We start from the raw sequence: 19986 nt of genomic DNA, 5'->3' as shown, positions 1-19986 counted from the left end.
GGAGCGGGAACGCGGGCCTGTTTTCCCGGCGGGAGGGCGGTGGGCGGGCTGCAGAGGGGGTGTCCCAATCTCCAAGACCACCGCCGTCTGTGCCCTTGAACGGGGGTTGCCCCCACCCAAACAAAGCAGAATGTGTTGGGAGTCCGGGGGCCTCGCAGGGGTGTCCAGGGCGGCCTGGCGCGGGCTCGGCCGGCAGCGGGAGCGCGCGGCGCAGGCCCAGCCGAGCGCGCCCCCGAGCCCCGCTGCGCGCAGGGGGTTCCGGGGCCCCGCAGGGCGGCCGCGCAGGGGGCGCGGAGGGACCTCGGGGCTGGGGAGCGCGCGCGGGCAGGAACCAGGAAGCGGGGCACGTTCGGGGTTACGGGCGGGCGCGCGTCCCCGGAGCCTGGGCGCGAGAGCGGCGCGCGCGCCCCCGTGGGCCCCGGCGGGAGGAGAGTCGGCGGCCCAAGCCGTCACCCCGGGCGGGGACCGAGCGCCGGCGACGACGCGCGGAGGTCCTGCACTGGGAGGGAGCAAGCGGGCGCGCGAGAGAGCGTGCGGGGCCGGAAAGACCGCTGGCTCTGGTGGGGCAGAACGAGGTAGGAACTGCGCCCCCCGGGGGGCCGGGGAACCCGGGCGGGGCCCCGTGCTCCTGCTGCCTAGAAGCTGGGCAGGGCCGAGCCGCCGCCATCGCTCCGGGGCCGTGGGGAGGCCGCGGGGGCCGCGCGCCGGGCGGCTGCAGAGGGGCCCGGGGCGCTGGCGAGGGGGGCGCGCGGAGGCCGCGGCGGGGGGCGCCGTGGATGGCGTGGAAAGTATTGGCGCGTGCATGTCACGATGGGTGTGTGAGGGACGCTGACAGAGGCGATCCCCTGGGAGCGAGGGCACTGCTGTCGGCCGCCTCACACCTTCCTGTTGCATTTCTGAAGAGCCCCTGCTGTCTCCCAGTTTTTCCTCTTATTATTATGTGCCCCCCAAAGCTGGAGTGCCCGAGACTCGGGGGAAAGAGATAAGCTGAAGGTACCCAGTGGGTTGGGGGGTATCAGCAAAGCTTCAAGAAATAGCGCCTTATATGGAGTCAAGACAACAAATACGAACATTTTGATAAGGCTCTGGGCTGCGGGATCCCACATCAGGACCTGCCAGGCCTGGACTTGAATGTGTGGTGGTGGGATGCGGGCGGGCTGTACTTTCTTTTTCTTTTCCTTTCTTTTCTTTTCTTTTTTTTTTTCCCTATCTTTTTTTTCTAGCCAAGGTTAAAGAGTTTAAAAAAAAAAAGTGATCCTGGTGTCGGGGGTAGATATGGGGAGTCGGAAGGAGAGCTGTCTTATCACAGAAGCTGGTCTGAGTCTACAGGAATCTGGCAAGATGGTCAGAGTGATCAAAGACTAAAAAAGAATTTGTCTGGAGCAGGAGGCGTTTGCAAACACTTGTAGCCAGCAGTGATGGGAAAGGCAAAGATGAGAAGCAAGCGCCAGCATTTAGAAAGCTGGGATTAATGAGAGCCACCAGGATTTTAAAGGCAAAAAGAGACAGCGTTCGTTTCCTCAAGGACCTATGCACACTTTTGTGCTTGTCTCCCTGTGGGTCGTAACTTGTATTAAATTAACAGTGGCAAACAGGCTTATAGAATCTTAGATTTGGGAAGCTTCCACCCCTGGGATCATACTATATTCTTTCATTATAAAAACCGAGGCCCAGATAAATGGATGTCGCTGCCAGCTCAGGTCCCTAGTCTGTTTATGTTTAGTAGTTTACCAACTCACACCCTCAAGGACCCATCTTAGATGTTTGGCCTCAGTATGATTCTATAGGTTGTCGTTGGGAGTATCCTCAGAGAGTGTCCCTGGAAAGGGGCTAGTGTGTCACTGGGCTGATGGCTTTGTGTAGCCTGTGGCAGGGGTATTTATCATCTGCTTGTGTCTTGGGCTTCCAGATCGGTTGGATAGCTGCCGGCGGCGCCATAAGCTTTTCAGCTGTTGAGTCTGCATTATCTCACATAATTCGGTTATCATTCAGTCAGGATGTGGGGCTTCGCCTCTTACCCATTGTTCTGCTATTGTTCATTTGTTTTTGTTGCTTGATGTTCAGTGTGACTGTCGGATATATTTTATTTAGGGGTTATTTTCTTTCGTGTTTCTCTCATGTGGGAACACTGAGTTGAGCTGGAGCCTTTTCAGCTAGGGAATTCTGTTGGTTGGCCTCTGAGCTGTTTATGTGTTTGTTTGGTAGCAATCTCCATTTTATGAAGGAATACAGTTGTTAAAAATCGGTGGCACTAAACGGGAAGGGGTTTCTGGTTTAAAGAGTCCAGTTTCAAACACCTGCCTACCACTGGCCAGGTGTCACCAGAGGACAGCGTGTTTTCTGTAGGCTTTGGAGCATGGTAAATTCCAGCATGAAGTTGAACACTTAGAGCGAATGGAAAAGTCTCTTCCCCGCCTCCCCCTCCCCCACCTCCCCACCCCCACCCCTCTTCTCACATCCGAGAGAAGACAAAAACAAGAGTTGATTTCTGCCACTAGCAGTTTGGTGATTGCGTAACTCAGAGTTAAATTTCTCAAAAAAAAAAAAAAAAGAAAGAAAATCTTTGCTGCAGACCCAGCGAAGATCTCCCTAATTCTTACCTTCTCTGTTTTCTTGTTTCTGCCAAGAAGCCAATGATATACGTTGTGTTGAGTTTAAGATGGGTATTTTTCTGAGTATACTTTATGATATGTGTGTGGGGTGGGGTGGGGAGGGTAGCTAACAGGTGCTATCAGAGCTCAGGGGATTGCAACAGAAATGTTTTGGCCAACACTTCCTATTGACTCTGACTTCTCATTTCACCTCCATTTTCTTAGTCTGGATTGATTTCTCCTCCTCCTCTGTCTTATCCACAAGGAACCCACTGAGATCAAAAGTATCATTTACTGCTTTTTGGTATATGTTTTCCTTTTTCCCCCCTCCCAATGATGTCACAGTCAGTGTCTAGGTTTGTATCAGGTGAATAGACACTGTGTAGCGACCGGTTCCTCTGGCTTGTTACATAGGCAGGTGATCCATGTGGCCTTCTAGTAAAGGAAGGGTCTACAAAGAGAAAAATAACATCCTTTACTCCGATGGTAGTTGAAAGTGGGCTCAATGGAAGCCTGGCTGTTCTAACGCCCTGTAAGGTGGGTGCATCTGTGAAGTCATGCCTGGATGTATGGGCTATGTTAGTGTCACCTTGCCTTTCATTTGGAGTGTAGATGACCATAGAATTCCTCCTAGAAAGCATTCACACAAAAAAAGAAAACAAGAAGCCACAGGTGTTTTTGTTTTGATGCTTGAGTATTTGAGAATTTTTTTTTAAAGCTACAGATGATAATTCCAAGTTACCTCCAATTACTGAGTTCTTCTGGAGAGGGAGAGAGGGAGAGAGGGAGAGGGAGAGGGAGAGAGAGAGAGAGAGGAGAGAGAGAGAGAAACTGTGTGTACATATGTTTTTTTTTTTTCTCTTCAATCAAGGATTCTCTGTGTAACCCTTGCTGTCCTGGAACTTTGTAGACCAGGCTGGCCTTGAACTTACAGAGCTTCCCCCTGCCTCTAGCTCCCAAGCACTGGGATCAAAGGCATGAGTGACCATTGCCCAGCCTGAGGAATATTCTTTTATTGTGTACTAAAATATCAAAGTACTTTGACTCAGGAACTTCTGTCATTGTCTCCTTCCCTGCCTCTGCCACCCTCATCTGGCTTTTTCTGGTTTTGTTTTTTGCCCCAAAGCTGGGCATGGTCATGCATGCTATAATTCCAGCTGGTAGGGAAGCTGAGGCAGGAGGGTTCAGAGTTTGAGGCTAGCCTGGCCCAATAATCAAGAATCTTGTTTCAACACAAGAAAAAAGATTTGGGGGTGTAGCTGGTGTATGTATGTGTTTCTGTATCCAATGCTTAATGGTAACACCCCACGGGCTGGGGGGTGGGGTGTGCTCAAAATACCATGGTCTCCAAACATTTTTGAAACAAGGTCTCACTCCATAGTCCAATCTTCCCTTGACTTTGTGACGGTCCTGTCCTCCTGCTCAGCCTCCCAAGTGTAGGCATGAGTAACTGGTCTACCTCCATTTTTTTTTTTAATTTGAATTTTATGAAATAAAACTGTTTTAAAGCCAGAAGTGGCTTTTTCCTCTAGAGTGGTGTGGACTCAGCAGTTCTGTGATTATTTCTGGGAATAAGAAAGTCAAATTTAACAATCCAGTTTCCAATCCAGTTTCCATTGGTTAGCAGGGTTTTTTTTGTTTTTTTGTTTTATGTTGTTGTTGTTGTTGGGTTTTGTTTTGTTTTTGTTTTTTTGTTGTGTGTGTGTGTGTGTGCGCGCGCGCACATTTAAATTGTAAACATCATGATGAAATTTTTAAAAAAGTTTTGGTTCCTAATTATAATGGCTTTATTTGAAGGGAAATACTGACCATGAATATTTGATTAAAGATAACCCTGTACTACCAAAAATTAACCAAATAAAACAAAACAATCAAAAAACCCAGACATTTTGTAGAAGACTTGGTGTATTAAACCCTATGCAGGAAAACTGCAGGGGTTGGATCTCGACAGAATGAGCCCCTCTCTTCGGTGGTTGCAATGTCTTACTTGACGTTTTACAACTTATGTTATTTTTGTCACACCCATGACTTCCTTGGAAGGCATTTTTGAGGTTTGCTTTCCTTTTTTTTTTCTCTTTCTTTCAAATGGTAATATTGGGGTAGGGTGCTTCCTGTTTATATTTTCAAAATTAGGTCCCCACGTTAACCCTCTCACCGGGTCTTGACTGTACTTTAAACACACGAGGGCAAGCATCGCTCCTCATGTGCTTTGTCTTTTGCCTCTGTTGTCCTGCTTCATGGAACATCATCACTGAGCTCAGGCCAAGACCCAGTTGGGAACACAAGGCATTCTTGAATCTTTTCCCATCTCTCTTCAAGGCGGGGCACTTTTGGAAGGAGCCTTCAAGCCTCCACAACAGAGGCACAGTTACCAGAGAAATGGGGCTGTTGCCAGCTGTTTCCTCCCAGGTGCCTAGAAGACACAGGGCAAAGTTAGAGTCCAGTGCCTGTGCTCTAAAGAGGAGCTGCCCTAGTGTGGGAGCTCAAGACCCTGCAAACTGTAGCAGCTTTCCTGACCTTACCTACAATCCGTACACGGTGTCATGGAGAATGAAGTAAGAACCAGAGGAAATTCAGGTCTAGCAGTAGATCTCTGAAGGGACCACCCTCAAGCTTATGACTCTTGATCCTCTGGGATGATTGTCTCCCTTCCCCACCTCCTGTCGAAACCTGTCACAGGGTCCCCATGTCAGATATCCTGCATATCAAATATTGACGTTAGAATTCATAACAGTAGCAAAGTTAAAGTTATGAAACAGTAACAAAAATAATCTTATGATTGGGGGGGGGATCACCACAACAATGAGGAACTCTACTAATGGGGTAGCCTCAGCATTTGGAAGGGTGAGAACCATTGCTCTAGGGTCCTGCGTAGCCCAACCTGGTCTTGAACTCTGTAGCCAGCCCAGCGTGGCCTTGAACTTCTGATCCTTTTGTTCACCTCCAGGGTGCTAGAATAGCAGGCCTGCACCACCAGACCTGGTTTGATGAAGTGCTGGAGAGAGGAACGAGGGCTTCGTGATCGCTTAAGTACACTACCAGTTAAAGCTGTGTTCCCAGACCCCTCGGTGATTTTTATGTAGCAAGTCTCAATGTGAGTGCTGTGGAGCCTTGGGGAGAAGGAGCCATGTTTCTGTTTCCCCGTCTCTCCACTAACTTTCCTCTAGTGTAATGACTGAAGAGACTGGGAACAGACTCTGCTGCTGGTGTGTTTGTGGTTTCAATGCAGTTTCTCTCTTCTGTATTTTCTTTTGGGTCACAATCCTAAAAGAAATAGCACTCGTGAGCGTGGAGTGGGGGTTACTCATGTGAGATCTGCAAGCCGAGTTAAGCGTCAGGGTACCTTGGTCTCCTGTTCCCTTCCAGATCAGTGTCCAAGCAAGAAGAGGTTTAAATTCGTCTCACAGGGTATTTTCTTCTTGAGGTCTAGTGACAGTAATTGCACCCATTTTTCCCTTGTATAGTACTATGAGGATGAAACATTTGGGGACTGGTTGAGGGACGGGTTGTCTCTTCCAACCTGCCCTTCCTGTCAAACCTATGGCCACTTCATTCCCCACGAATACTTCTAGCACCCTGAAGAGCCCTTTAAGAATTCTTGACACATTTTTATTATGAAGAGAAATAACTGCATATTCTATGCACTGCTGGGTTTTTCTTTCTTTCTTTTTTTTTCTTTTCTTTTTTTTTTTCTTTTTTCTTTTTCTTTTTTTTTTTTGGTACTTGCACTGACTCATTTTTAAAAATTATACTAAGATGGAGAGGAAGGTTTGAGAGCCATAATGAGATTCTCAGAAAATGCGAAAACTTTCCTTTATGACTGGTTGTAGAAAGGTTGGGGAAGACAAGGGGAAATACATCAATGAGCCAATCAATCATTGTTACTCGTCGCGATTAGTTTGGTGAGTAATATTTTCAGTGTCCATCGGGCTAGTCGATGTGAGGTTGGCTTGACTCTGCAGCGATCATTGGACAAACCTCAGGGTTTTCTGATCGTGCTTGGTTTTCCCTGACAGGGGATTTCTTCGTAGATGGGGAACCCGGTCAAGGTTACCAGCCATAGCCACATGTATGATTTATATTTAAAAAAAAATAATTGTTGAAGACCCGGTGTGGTGGCCCCATATCTTTCACCCCAGAACTAGGGAGGCAGAGCAGAGTGGGGAGTCTGAGTTTGAAGCCAGCCAGGCTGGGCTGCATAGTGAGATCCTGTCTTAAATGTTGCTACTGTTTAACACTGTGGACTACATACAGTACTGTATAACATGGCCTTACAAATGGATACAAGTGTGTGTGTGTGTGTGCATGTGTAAGCTAGAGGTGAATTTCAGGTGTTAGTCTTCATCTCAAGAGCCTTGCTTTTTGAGACAAGAGTTTCTCATGGGACCTGTGGCTTGCTGCCTGGGTTTGAATGTCTGGCCAGTGGTCCCCAGGGATGGAATCTTCCTTTCTCCACCTCCTCAGGGCTGAGATTACAGATATTTGCCACCATGCCAACCTTGTCTATGCGGGCTCGCCCCCTCCCCCCCAGGCTTGTGTGGCAAGGGCTTTCACACTGAGTCATCCCCCTGACTCCCTGTTGCCTTGTTTTATGGTCCTGAGAGGAATGGGTATTATCTCCAGATAAAAGTGAAGAAATGACCACAGAGAAGTGAAGTAACTCATCCAAGGTCACACTGCTAGTAACCGCAGGGCTAGGGCTAAACCCTGACCTATCCTTAACCACTGCGCTCAGGGACAGCCGACGCCTGCAGCTTTCTAATGGCATGGTTGCTTTCCTTGAACTTACCATTTCCGTAGGAGAAGAAGAGTTATGACATCTAAAAGCGTTACTTCCATGGAGAAGCTTTTAAGCCCTCATGTATATATGTGCTTGTGTCTGAATATATGCAGGTGAGCTCTGGTGCCAAGGCCAGAGGAGTTGGACCCCTGAGGCTGGAGTTGTGAATTACCTCACATGGGTGCTGGGAACTGAACCAGGGTCCTGTGCAAGCCGCCGAGCCGAGCCATCTAATAACTCCCTATCTTTTTAAACCAAAGCAAGCCCTAAAATGATGCACCATAGAGGCGGGAGCTCAAGTGACAGTGAGAAAAACCCAAATTCCCTGGGCAGAAAGTCTATCCCTGTTCAAACAAACAGGATGTCAGCACCTGCGATTGTCACCAGCACCTTTGACCGGGGTTGAATTTTCTTTGAATGTTGACAGAAGTTACCCTGTCAGTGGAAAAAGCTTAATGTGAGGTGGTTGCCAGTCAGAATTTCCTCATGCTCTCGGCAGTGAGAGCCTACGGCTCAAGTTGCTCGTGCGTTCTCTCTCTCTCTCTCTCTCTCTCTCTCTCTCTCTCTCTCTCTCTCTCTCTCTGTTTTCCTCCCTATGTCTGGTAAGTTTCTAAAGCCTTCAGTGGGGTTTTCCAGCATTATAGTTGAGAGTAAACTAGAAAGGCTGCGAAAACTTGTTCATGTTGTCTGAGATGCATGGTTTGGGGGACGCGAAGGAGTTTGAAAGTCCAGCCTAGGCCTTAAATACATTACATTCGCATAATTTAATGCAACATGCTTGCCGCAGAAGGAAACCTCAGGACACTTAATCTGCCAAATTACTAAACATTAGACCGTATCAGCCCTAAAATATATACAGGATAGCCACAGTTTTAAATAGGCAGAAGGGCTGGAGAGATGGCTCAGTGGTTAGAGCACTGACTGCTCTCCCAGAGGTCCTGAGTTCAAATCCCAGCAACCACATGGTGGCTCACAACCATCTGTAATAAGATCTGATGCCCTCTTCTGGTGTGTCTGAAGACAGCTACAGTGTACTCACATATATAAAATAAATAAATAAATAAATAAATAAATAAATCTTTAAATAGGCAGAAATGTTCCCTCAGAAATAAGGTTATTGTCTATTTGGTTGTTTTTGTTTATTTTTTTTTTTGAGTCAGGGTCTCATCATGTAGTCCAGGCTGACTATACATTTTCAACGTAGCCCAGGCTAGCCTCCAGCTTGTAGGTGGCTCAGCCTTCTGAGGGCTGGGATATGCATACAGATGTGAGCTTCCATACTTCTTAGAGTCGAGCCAATCTTATTTTTATAATACATTATTATTTTATATTTTAATTTTGTTTAATATATTTATATATTTATTCATTTGTGTGTGTGTGTGTGTGTGTGTGTGTGTGTGTGTGTGTGTGTGAAGAATGACCCAGGGGTTTGTGCACATTAGATAAATGCTCTACCACTGAGTTACATAGTCAGGCCCGGGTCATGTTTTAGGCTTGAAAATGTTGCAATGTAGAGAGTGACAGAAATATACAGTTTTAACGGAATGAAGCAGTTTACCTGGGGTGTTACTGTTTTAGGGCCATGTTTATAGTGAAAATCAGGCCACATGGGAGGCTTTCTTTCCATATAGGCATATGATACAAATACCACCCCTGGCTTATTCCGTGGCTATTGTTTTAGTCTGCAACTGATGTATTTGGGAACTCTGAAAAAGGTGCTTGTATCACCAAGACCGGTTGGTCTTACAGTAAATACAATCACTAGCACTCTCCGGGTTGTAGCCCAAGTTGGCTGCCCCTCCTCCTGACTGTTGAAGACTTCGAAACAAAATAGAAAATCTTCGGCTTCCTGAATGACTGGGATGCCCAAGCCGAGGTAGCGATGAAGTGTGACCCTCTGATTTGGCAATAGCAGAGAAGAGCACGCACGTCACGTTGAAGGGAGGGCCACCACAAGACTTTATGTTTTGCCATAACAGTGTGCCACTGGTGGTTTTAAATTTTAACCTATTTTTAATATTTCCGGGTGGGGTGGGCTGATAATTGAGCCCATGGTTTCATACATACGAAGCATGCATCCCAGCAACTGAACCATATTCTCAGCAGCCCATTTTGCGCTTTGTGGTGCCCAGATGTGAGATTCCACTGCAGGTCTGTAGGTGAGAGTAAGTTAGGAAGGTTATGAAAAGATTGGGAGAGGGCAAATGTAGCTCTTGTAAAGTAATTTATAAAGGGAGATATGTATATATACACGTGTATATGTATATAAAGATAATGATAAACCAAAACAACACGTATACTCCAAGTTTCAGAAATTAAAATAACAGTACAAGAAAAACAATGCCTTTATTATAGGGTTAATAATATTCATTATTCTTATATTTATTTTAGTTACATGTTGTATATAATATATTGATAATTTATATAATGTATTGTATGTCATAATGCACATTATATATAATATAAACACCTATAATATATACATGTAATTTATATTATAGTCTACATTATTGATGTAAAAATTAAGGAAAAGCTGCACCCTAAAGAGGAAGTGGCAAAAGAGAAGATAAACAATAGCCAATAATTACGTAAAACTGTGTTCAGCTGAACTGGAAATCATGACACTCCAGTGAAAAACAAGGTTTTTCCAATTAGATTTATAATATTGAAAAGATACAATGTTTAGGGGTTGGGGGGCTGGTGCCCTGGGTGTTTTGCTTCAGAGAATTAGCAGCTCAAATCATCCCCCAGTCTCTGGTTCTGCAGTGTGACGTCCCTTGGCTCTTTCACACCATGTTATAAAACAACGCTCAGTGATTATATAAAGTTAACAATGCATTATTAAGTGAAAAAAATTCAAAATACAAAACAATTTTATAGGAATGTTTTCACCTAGGATAAAACCACGAGGGTTGGGGATTTAGCTCAGTGGTAGAGCGCTTGCCTAGGAAGCGCAAGGCCCTGGGTTCGGTCCCCAGCTCCGGAAAAAAAAAAAAAAAAAAAAAAACCAAAAAAAAAAAAAAAAAAAACCACGAACAAGTCCTGAGGGTGATTTCTAGGTTGTAGGATGTTAGAGCTCTGGGCAGGGGATTTTCTGGTCTCTTCCCATTGTCCCGTCACAAACAGATAATAACAAACGGAGTTTTCATATTGTTGTTTTTAAAATGGCTCTCCTGTGTTGACTCATCTTAGAATACTTGTTTTTGTTTTCAGTTTTAAGGAGCAGAAAAATGAGTGGTGATGTTTCTGCTAAATGTTTGCTGGCGGCTGTTAGGCGGTATCTTTTGCTGAAATCATCTTCATTGTGTTCAGTGTTTTCAGAATTACAAAACCTTGAATTTGAGGACAGAGTTTGTTGCTATTCTTGGTGAAATGACCTGTGTTTTTAGGTAGAAATGGATGAATCATGCTGTTTTGTAAATACAATAAACGATATTGTTTTATCGTGCACGTGCCTTGCCGGACTACCATTCATTTAGTCCTGAAGATGTGTGTTCGTGGTTTTTTTCAACTTGTGAGAACTGGTGTCCGGTGTTCCTCTGACCTTCTGGCCACTCTGAGATGTGACACTTCCATTGTTTCTCATTGCCCTCTACTGCTGTCCCTGACACGGTGACACCTGTGCGAGCTGCCAGCCCGGTCCCTTCCCATCGCACCAGCCAGGCCTAGGACTTCCCTAAACGTGTATTGTAGTCACTCGGGACTGAGTCTGGCGAGGAAACCTTTTCAAGGAAGCATCGCTCTTGGACACGTGTCATTGCTTGTCCCTGAGGCTGGCAGTGAGTGTCCCTTAATTCAATCCACATTGGTTTGTTTGTGACTTTGTGCGTGAAGACACGTTTTAACATCTGAAGAATTACAGAAGAGAACTAAGAATAAGTTACAAGGTGATGTTGCTAGAGGATTCTGGAGCACAGCTGTTTCAGGCTTATCATGCATGGAACGACCACGGTGGCAACTGTATGAAAATACCTTCGAGCCTAGCACGTCTATTTATTTCACATAAAGTGATTAGACGTCTGCCTTATCTTGGGTTGTGCTTTGTAATTTACTATAATGGAATTTGCTATCCTGGAATTTTATTTTAACCCAATTTGGGCAATAGTAAAATAAATATAGCATTCATTCCTTTTAGTGACACGTGTGTGTGTGTGTGTGTGTGTGTGTCCAGGATGATTAAAATTCATGAAAACAAATATTTTTATGTTAAAGACTCAGATTACTTTACTTTTTATTTCGTTTGTTTTTGAGACAGGATCTCACTATAGAGCCCTGGTTGGCCTGAAATTTGCTACATAGACCAGGCTGGCCTCCAACTCATAGAGATCCACCTGTTAATGCCTCTTGCTCGTGTTTAAAGAAAAAGCAAAACCAGAGGCACTGACAGTGACTTGCGGGGGCTGAGGGGGTTGTTTTTATTACCTCTTACCTCATCTGCCTTTAAAAATACACTTTCCTCATTTAAATCAAAATTGTGTTCTCTTGTGGGGTGTGGTGACCCACACCTTTAATCCGTTTACCAGAGTCAGAGTCAGGTCTGTGAGTTTGAGTCCAGCCTGGAATACACAGTAAGTTTTAGGCCAATGAGGGCTACACGGCAAGACACTGTCTGAGGCAATAAAATGCACTAAATATTAAGCTTTCTTCGTGTTCAGCTCATTGATCACTGCTATTTCTGTTGGGCTCTTGGTTTATCAATAGGATATCAGAGGATAACCAGGTAGAACGATTTCTTTTTTCCCTCGTAAGTATCAGAGTCGTTTTCACCCGACCACAGGAAGTTTTAGAAATCCGTACAAATTCAGGGCCTCAAGCTTGACATGATACCAGCAAATTTTAGAGTATATTTCAAAATTAATACAAAAGCGATATGCTGCTGTCTTCACTTAGAACTAAGTACTTGACCCTGTCCTAGTATTTATTTGACTTTGTGAACTTAAATAGCAAGTCTTTTTCTCAAGTCTGTATGTTTTAAAGTTATCTCCAATTAAGGAGTTCAAATGTGCATAAGAGTCAAGAGAAAATTAAAAAACAAATACAAAAACAAGAAAGCTAATTTGGAGGCAGGGCACGGTGTGGCACCTGCGTTTAATCCAAGCACTCAGGAGGCGAGGGCAGGCAGGAACTGTGTGTCCGAATCCAGCCTCAACCACACATAGCAAGCTCCAGGCAACATAGTGAGTGAGACCCTGTCTCAAACAGAAGATGTGATGGGAGGCAGGGGGAGGTGGTGCTGAAGAGATGGCTCAGTGGCTGCTCTTCCCGAAGGACCCAGGTCTGATTCCCAGCACCCACATGACAGCTCACTAACTGGTCTGGAACTCCAGTTCCATGGAATCCAGTGCCCTCTTCTGGCCTTTGTGGGCACTGCAAGCATATAGTGTGCGGCTACACATGCCAGCCAAACACCCAGACTCATAAACTATTTTACACATATCCGTAATTTCTAAAAAGCCAAACCCTAATTGGGGAAGCTAATTCTAAAATTTTTCCTTATAATTCTTTAGTCTGGTTTTTTGTCTGCTCGCTGCTGTGGACCTTTTGAGGGGATCTGCGTGTGTGTGAGTGTGTTGACCTTGTTTATAAAATGAGCAAAGAGACTTATCCCTAAATCTTTTGTTAATTGTGTTATCAGGCAAAGTACAGCTTAGAACCAAGTAAATGTTTGTGACCCAGTGAATGACTGGGCCCTGTAATCACATTTGCTTTTTAAGGTCAAAGTAGGCGGCAAGTTGACCCATTAAACTATATAACCCAAAGGTTTCAACTGTCTGAGAACTGGGGCGGGGTTTTCAAGATTCTAATGAGAGTATTAATCGTCCCGATCCAGTAAAATACACAGAAAACTTTAACCTGAAGCCTAAGGGCTTCATAGACTCAGGGTGGGATCTGACAGGGGCAGCTAACGGAGCTCAGGGGTATAAGAAACAGTGATCCTGTCCAAATGTGTGCTTAAAACAGACCTCCAGTTTGGTTTTACTTGGGGCTCAGGAGAGAAGAAAGATCCCGGAGAAGCCCATAGCTGTTCTGCGTTTTAAAGATTTGTACTCCATGATGTATCTCTACCGCACCAGTATTTAGCCCACGAGTAAATGACACGATAAATAGTAATTAATACATGTTTAGCTTGTCTCCAGTTTTTCAGTTTGATGAGCGTTGTAGAGGGGACTTAGCTTAAGTCTTTTTTTTTTCACCCCCCGTCAGACTGTTCTCCTTACTGAAAGTTCTAGAATGGAGTTGCTGAATCACTTGCATAAAAAGAAACAAACTTTCCCTATTAATGGATGCATACTGAGGTGTCTCCATGTCCATAAGCGAGCGTCAAAGAAGCCTCTGCAGCAGAGGCAAGCTTTTGGTTTCTGGCAAGGCTGGTTGTTGCTTTCCGGAGTCCGTTTTCTTCCTTCGATGTTGTTTTCCTGTCTGTATTGATCATTGGATCAAACTATTCCCAATGCTCTTTTTAAAAATCTTATCTTGTGTGTTTTTTCTTCCTTTTTTTGTCATTTAATTTTATATAAAATGCTAAAATTTTATGCCGTCTGGTTTAATTCTTTCTCGTCTGGTTATGAAGACATACTTATTTTAAAAAATCCCTCCAAGAAGCTATAAAACTTTATATTTGCATTAAAAAATACTTGGGGGTGGTAAGATAGCAGGTAAGAGCAATGGACACAAAAGCTTAAAACCCAGACTTCAGTCGCTCATGGTGGTGGAAGAGGAGTACAGGCTCCTGTGGGCCGTCCTCTGATTTCCACACGCACCCACTGCGTATGTGTGCCGTATGGCATATGTGTGCACATGCGTGCACGAATACAACATCTACCTACAGTCCTCCGCTCTACCAACTGAGCTATCGAAGGGAGGTATAATGCGTGCACGAATACAAACAAGCTTTCGTTCTTGGTGAGGAGCTGGAGAGGACCTTGAGTTCTGTCCCCAGCACCCGAGTCAGGTGGCTCACAACTGCCTGTAACTCCAGCTCCAAGGGGATCTGATCTGAACCCCACAACACATAAACATACTTAGAAATAAAATAATAGCAAAACATTTTTATTCTACTTTTCTAATTACTATATAAGAAGTGGGAGGAAATTAGTACTGTTTTTCCTTAATGACAGTAACAAATATGTATATATACATACATAGAATATATATAATTTTTGAGACAAGGTCTTACTAGAGAGCTGTGGTTGGTCTGTAACTCACTTGTAGACCAGGCTGGCCTTGAACCCATGGAGGTCCTTCTACCTTTATTTCTCAGGTGCTGGGATTAAAGCTATGTCCCACCACACCCAGTCCAATAATTAATATCTTGAGACTCACCGTGTGCCAGGTGCTTTGCAAATATGTTACATGGGCTGACGCTTTTGACTTACAGTTATTCCAAATGACTTGACAATTAACTCAAAAAAAAAAAAAGAAAACCTATTATTTTTCCTACCCTTTCTGGTGTATCAGTACATTTTCACCATATATCAAGTCTTTATACGTGTATATCAAGTCTTTATACGTGTTCAAATCTGCTCCTAGTTCAGCTGTGTGTCCAGGTGTGTCAAAACTACTAAATGTTTTATTTGGATTGTTATATTCTTTTCAGAGACTGATGTCTATTAGAGTGGCCCATTCTCTTTGGAATATGCACTAAAGAAAGTTTTTTTTTTTTTTCTTTGAGACAATGTAGCCCTGGCTGCCTGGACCTCTCTAGGTAGATCAGGCTAGCCTTAAACTCACAGAGAACCACCTGCTTCCACCAGTGCTCGAACTAAAGGTGTGCATACACCACGCCCAGGACTGGGATAGATTTTTTGTTTTTAAGAGTCAAGATGACTTGACATTCTTTGGGTTTTGTTTGTTTGTTTGTTTGTTTGTTTGTTTTTGTTGTTTTTTTTTTTTCGGAGCTGAGGACGAACCCAGGGCCTTGCACTTGCTAGGCAAACGCTCTACCACTGAGCTAAATCCCCAACCCCTTGACATTCTTTGAAGGGATGCTGGCCACTTAGAGCTCACCAGATAAATGAACTGCTAGGCCGGGCATGGTGATGCACACCTGTAATTCCAGCACTCAGGAAGCTGAGGCAGGAGGCTAATGAATTTCAGACCAGCTGAGCTGCATAGCAAGACTCTATCTCAAACAAGTTTTTTTTTTCTTTTTAAGTTTTGCTAGAATCATAGACACATTTCCATAGAGACTATGTAACAAAACAGTAATTTTCAAAAATAGTATCTGCACTTTGAACTCAAACACTGTAATTTCATTCTACTGTTTCAGTAAATACAGGAAAAGGTCTGCAGAACAGCTCTGAAGGTTTTCTCCCAAGCGAAACGTAGACTGAAGTTTCAATGTTAAGGGTGGGTGAGGTTTGGGTGAACCAGAAAACTACAAGCACTGGGTGCATAGGAGTATAAAATATTTATGTTCTAAACTAGTCCTGCCTGCTAAAGATAGAAGAATGTATCTGTGGCAAGTGTAATCGTTTAGTAGTCGTCATCTTTTTTTTTTTTTCTTTTTTTCGGAGCTGGGGACCGAACCCAGAGCCTTGTGCTTTCTAGGCAAGCGCTCTACCACTGAGCCAAATCCCCAACCCCAGTAGTCATCATCTTAAACAGTAAAACAACAAAACCAGGCACACTTTACAAGCTGGTTGTGGTAGTGCACATCTGTAATCCTAGCACTCAAGAGGCTGAGGCAGGAGGATCACCGCTAGTTTGAAGCCAGCAGGACAACGGAGTGAAACATTGTCTCAGAAAGACAAAAGCCACCACCAACAAAAACCACCTAACATTAGCATGTAACCCAAAATATAAACGTGTCAGCAAGTAATCAATATGGAAATGATCGTGAAGTATTTTATTTAATTTTTTTATACTTAGCTCAGAAATTCGTGTGTATTTTACCCATATATAGTATCTCAATTGATGTGTAAAGCTTTAAACTGTTGAAAATTCATAAAACTTTTTTTTTTTTGGCTTTTCAAGACCGATTTCTCTGTGTAGACCTGGGTGTCCTGGAACTCACTCTGTAGACCAGGCTGGCCTTGAATTCAGATCCACCTGCCTCTACCTCCCAAGTGCTGGCCTTAAAAGGCACGCGTCGTCTCGTCTGGCAAGATTTCATAAAACTTTTCTTCTTGGTAAAGTAGATCCACATATTCACTCAATTTATTTCCAATAACTGAACTGAACATGATTTTTTTTTTCGTTTGTTGTAGGGAAAATGGGAAGTTGTTGACACAGGGTCTCGTGTAGCCCAGGCTGGCCTGGAACTCCCTATGTAGCCATAAGGATTTATTCATTCTTGACTTTCCTACCTTTTGAGCGCTGGATTATATACATGGCTTCCTAGGTTAATTAAAGTGAAATTCAAAAGTCAGTTCCTTAGGGTTTTTTTTTTAAAGATTTATTTATTATATATAAGTACACTGTCACTGTCTTCAGACACACCAGGAGAGGGCATCAGATCGCATTACAGATGGTTGTGAGCCACCATGTGGCTGCTGGGATTTGAACTCAGGACCTCTGAAAGAGCAGCCAGTGCTCTTAGCCGCTGAGCCATCCCTCCAGCCCCAGTTCCTCAGTTTTAAGTGCTTAGTTTACAGCATATGCAGCTTGTAGTGGACAAGGCAGTCTGAACCCTAGTTCAGAAGTACATCAGTGTCCCTTTACCCGAGGATCCACTTTTCTGAGATTTCTGTTCCCCATAATCAACTGTAGTCTAAAAAATAATACATAGAAAATTCCAGAAAAAAAAAATCCATGCTTGAGTTGCACACTGTTCTCAGGATCATGAGCTCTCACACTGTGCGGTGTGTCTCACCTGGGCCTGACACATCCTTCTGTCCAGAGGATTTATGACAACATGCCAACTGCTGGCTAGTCACTGTTAGCTGGTCTTCGTCCTCAGATCAAGCCTTGAGGTATTTCGAAGCTTGCATTTAGCAACCCATTCCCAGCCGCTTCATGTGCCTCCATCCATCCCAGTGCGTACACCAGCCACACCAGCATCCCGTGGGTGACCCTACAGAAGAATGGGAGAACAGTGCAGTAAGCAACTCAAAGAGAAGAGTGATCTCACTTTCATAACTGTGTTATGATTACTCCGGTTCATGATTTATTATTCGTTTCTATGGCTGTGAAGGAATACCACAACCAAAAACACCTTGGGGAGGAAGGGTTTATTTCAGCGTATAGTTCTATATCAAAGTCCACCATTGAAGGAAGTCGGGGCACGGACTCAAGGTGGGAACCTGGAGGCAAGAACTGAAGCAGAGGCCATGGAGAAACACTGCACACCGGCTTGCTCCTCATGGCATGCTCGACCTGCTTTCCTAGACAACCCAGGACCACCTGTCCAGGGCTTGCACCACCCACAATAGGCAGCCCCCCCATCAAGCTCAAATTAAGAAAATGCCCTATAGGGTTGTCTACAAGCTAATTTCTATTTTATGTATATTCATATTTATTTTGGGGTTTCTTTGTTAGCCCTGGCTGTCCTGGAACTCACTTTGTAGACCAGGCTGGCCTCGAACTCAGAGATCCACCTGCTTCTGCCTCCGGAGGGCTGGGATTAAAGGCATGCGCCGCTTGCCTACAGACTAATCTTTAATGTAGCCATAGGGGTGTGTGTATAGAGTAGATACCCAAGAGCAATATGCATTATAGGATTTGGTCCTATCTGAGAGTTTTTTCAGCATCCACAGAGTCTTGGAATGCATCTCCTGAGGATAAGGGACTGCCGACTATAAAATAGGATACAGATTGTCTCCTGGAGCCACTAAGGGATTCCCACCCCAAGACACACAGACTCCCCCAGCTGCAGTCTGGTTTGGAAGCTGTTGTTCCCATTGCCCTGTGAAAGTCCTGTGCTCATCCTCCAAGCTCCGACTGCCCACCTACTTCTGTATGTGTAGATGTGCGTTTGTGTGTGTGTGTGTGTGTGTGTGTGTGTGTGTGTCTATGTCTGTGTCATGTCCATCTGTCCATCTGTCTGTCCTCGCTTCTCCCCACCTCAGATTTTGAGACCATGTTTGTCATAGAACTTGGAGCTCACCAGCTTTGCTAGACCGGCCAGCCAGTCAGCCAGCCAGCCCCGGGATCCTGCCTTTGCCTTCCCAGGGCAAGGACTGATCACAGGAGTGTTCCTTCAGTCTGCCTTTCTCGTGGCTGCTGGGGACTGAACTCAGATTCTGGTGGGGCCCTCCCCTCTTAGGAGCAGAGAAGCTCGGTTAGGGCGGAGATGGGAACACAGCGGATGTGGGGATTCCTTTCTTATTCCCAGTATTCCGTCAGGAAGTTCTAGTATCATTTTCCCTCTGGAAGTAAAACTTGTGGGCGTGCTGGCACACATCTCTCATATCGCAGTTGCGGGGAGCAGACCACCTGAGTTTGATCCCCAGAACCCACAGAGTGGAAGGAGCAAACCTAGTCCTAAAATTAACCGCTGCCCTCCACACATGGGCTGTCGGACAGAGGCACCCCTCCACAAAAGATTTTTACATTGTAATTTAAAATGTAAGGTAAAACCCTAAAGCATAAGGTACCTGGGCTTTTTTGGTTTGCGAGCGACCAGAGTTCATCAGGCGTTCCCCTAGAAATCTTCCTCCTGTTTCTGATGTGGGGAAGTGTTCCGTATTCCAAAGAGAATATGTATGTGCAGATGAACTTTTTTTTTTTTTTTTTCGGAGCTGGGGATCGAACCCAGGGCCTTGCGCTTGCCAGGCAAGCGCTCTACCACTGAGCTAAATCCCCAGCCCCTCAGATGAACTTTAGAAGGTTGTTCCATCCGTGAGGAGACTGGGCAGGGGGCAGGAGGACCCAGGGAATGGGTGATTTTGCTCCAGCTTTTGAGCAGGGTCTGATGTGCCCACCAGAGCCGTCTCTAGTCGTCCACAAGCCTCCACTCTGAGACCAAAACGGCCATCCTGTTTCAGACGTGCCTCGTTGTCAAATGACTTCTAGGCAGCTGGGAGGTTTGCTATTTTTGTTTGGTTACAGGATGTGTTCCTGTACATTGTTTTGGTTTGCTTTCTTGCTTGTCTTTGTGAAACTGAGTTTGCGGAGAAAAACAAAACCGTGCCCATGTTTTGAACTCAGCCTCTATTCACGAGGCTCGTAAAGTTGAGGCTCAAGGGCTGGCGAGACAGCTCAGCAGGTAAAGGGCACTTGCTGGTAGAGCGTGCAGGCCTGAGCTTCATCCCTGAGAGAACTGACTCTCCCAGAGTTGTCCTCTGACCTCCACAGGGGCGCTGCATGCCCTCTCACACACATCATGAATATACACAGCAATAAAAATAATAATTCTGTAGAAGTTGACGTTTGAAACTCCAGATCTAGTTACAAGTGAAGAATTGGTTATCTCCAGAGATTTTTTTTTCCCCCTTCAGTCGATTTAGTTTGGGGAACTACTAAGGGGAAGGCTGTGGTTTTCAGTGAAGTGATGAGAGGTATTCTCTCTAAGCTGCTCTGAGGTAGCTGCTGTCTCCAAGCAGGTCTGAAAACCTGACCAGAGCTTCAGGACTCACTGCAGAGCCGTTGGCCTTCAGGTGGTGCCGAGACCTGCCTCTCCATCTCTCAGCCTACCTCCTACTTGGAGCATCTGGTTGGGTTTTGTTTTGTTTT

At 44.9% G+C, this 19986-nt stretch overlaps 1 protein-coding gene across 3 annotated transcripts in view; it reads left to right on the top strand.

Moving 5' to 3' along the window:
* The first annotated feature begins 411 nt into the window (after positions 1–411).
* The window catches only part of Stat5b (signal transducer and activator of transcription 5B), a 70672-nt gene continuing 51097 nt past the window's right edge, over positions 412–19986 (top strand). For 2 of the 3 annotated variants that reach the window (XM_087569923.1, XM_087569917.1), the window contains exon 1: positions 412–575. The gene's annotated coding sequence lies outside the window, so the exon portion shown is untranslated. 3 annotated transcript variants of the gene reach the window in all.

Source organism: Rattus norvegicus, chromosome 10, assembly GCF_021556685.1.
Source record: "Rattus norvegicus strain SHRSP/BbbUtx chromosome 10, alternate assembly SHRSP_T2T, whole genome shotgun sequence".
Taxonomy (NCBI): Eukaryota; Metazoa; Chordata; class Mammalia; order Rodentia; family Muridae; genus Rattus; species Rattus norvegicus.
This window is presented reverse-complemented; position numbering and strand designations above follow the sequence as displayed.